We start from the raw sequence: 1,813 nt of genomic DNA, 5'->3' as shown, positions 1-1,813 counted from the left end.
AGTGCTGGGTGCATAGATATATATAGACATCATATCTTCTTATTGAATTGTTCCCTTTATCATTTTATAATATCTTTTTTTTAATATTTGCCTCATTACGGTTTTTTTTTTTTTTATTTCCAGCATAACAGTATTCATTATTTTTGCACCACACCCAGTGCTCCATGCAATCCGTGCCCTCTATAATACCCACCACCTGGTACCCCAACCTCCCAGCCCCCGTCCCTTCAAAACCCTCAGATTGTTTTTCAGAGTCCATAGTCTCTCATGGTTCACCTCCCCCTCCAATTTCCCCCAACTCCCTTCTCCACTCTAAGTCCCCATGTCCTCCATGCTATTTGTTATGCTCCACAAATAAATGAAACCATATGATAATTGACTCTCTCTGCTTGACTTATTTCACTCAGCATAATCTCTTCCAGTCCCGTCCATGTTGCTACAAAAGTTGGGTATTCATCCTTTCTGATGGAGGCATAATACTCTATCCCCAGGGGTACAGGTCTGTGAATCACCAGGTTTACACACTTCACAGCACTCACCAAAGCACATACCCTCCCCAATGTCCATAATCCCACCCCCTTCTCCCGAACCCCCTCCCCCCAGCAACCCTCAGTTTGTTTTGTGAGATTAAAAGTCACTTATGGTTTGTCTCCCTCCCAATCCCATCTTGTTTCATTTATTCTTCTCCTACCCACTTAAGCCCCCATGTTGCATCACCACTTCCTCATATCAAGGAGATCATAGGATAGTTGTATATATACACAATGGAATACTATGCAGCCATCAAAAGAAATGAAATCTTGCCATTTGCGACAACATGGATGGAACTAGAGCGTATCATGCTTAGCGAAATAAGTCAAGCAGAGAAAGCCTCATTACGGTTTTTGTTTGAAAGTTTATTTTGTCCTATACAAGCTACCCCAGCTTCCTTTTCACTTTCATTTGTATGTCAAATATTTTTCTGTCCCTTCACTTTCCATCCATTTATGTCCTTAGGTATGAAATGAATTTCATGTAGACAGTAGTTGTTTTTTTTTTTTTTTTAACCATTAAGTCACTCTGTCTTTTGAGTGTAACATTTATTCCATTTACATTCAGAGTAGTTACTAATAAGTATGTATTTATGCCATTTTCAATTAACAATAATTGCGCCTCGGATAAACTTCATTGACTGCGATACTACCACTGTGCAAAGCTATTTATGCCATTTTGATACATGTTTTTTGTTGTTTTTGTAGGTCGTCTCTGATCTTTTCTTCTCTTTCTCTCTTCCTTTGTGGTTTGGTTGCTTTCCACAGTGTTATATTTGGATGCTTTTCTTTTCTTTCTCTTTTTCTGAGTTTTGATGTACCTGTTATAGGTTTTGAATTTGCAGTTACCATTAGGTTCATATATAACATCATATGCATATAGCGGTCTATATTAAGTTGAACCCAACTTAAATAGGTCACTTAAGTTTGAACCCATTCTAAAAACACTAAATTTTTATTCCCTTTCCTTGATTGATTTTTGTAGGTAAGATGATTTTACTGCTTTGCATTTTAACCACCATACAGGTTTCATAAGTGATTACTACTTTTATTATATGTTTGCATTTACCTATCCTTTTTTTTTTCTTTCTTTCTTAATTTTCCTACTCCTGATTCTGGCCTTTCCTTTATACTCAATGATTCCCTTTACCATTTCTTATAAGTCTTCTCTAGTGGTGTGAACTCTTTTCCTTTTGTTTTTCTGGGAAACTCTTTACCTCTTTCTATTCTGAATGATAATCTTGCCAACTAGAGTATTCTCATTTGCAGGGTTTGTTTTTGCT

At 37.0% G+C, this 1,813-nt stretch overlaps 1 non-coding gene across 1 annotated transcript; it reads right to left on the bottom strand.

Annotated features, from left to right (window-relative positions):
* Positions 1 to 1,056: 1,056 nt before the first annotated feature.
* LOC116589513 lies at positions 1,057 to 1,197 on the bottom strand. The gene has a single exon (XR_004285301.1). It is a non-coding gene; the product is annotated as a U4 spliceosomal RNA (small nuclear RNA).
* Between the last annotated feature and the right edge of the window lie 616 nt (positions 1,198 to 1,813).

Source organism: Mustela erminea, chromosome 4, assembly GCF_009829155.1.
Source record: "Mustela erminea isolate mMusErm1 chromosome 4, mMusErm1.Pri, whole genome shotgun sequence".
Lineage (NCBI taxonomy): Eukaryota > Metazoa > Chordata > Mammalia > Carnivora > Mustelidae > Mustela > Mustela erminea.
The sequence above is the reverse complement of the archived record's forward strand: the minus strand, read 5'-3'. Positions and strand labels throughout refer to the sequence as shown.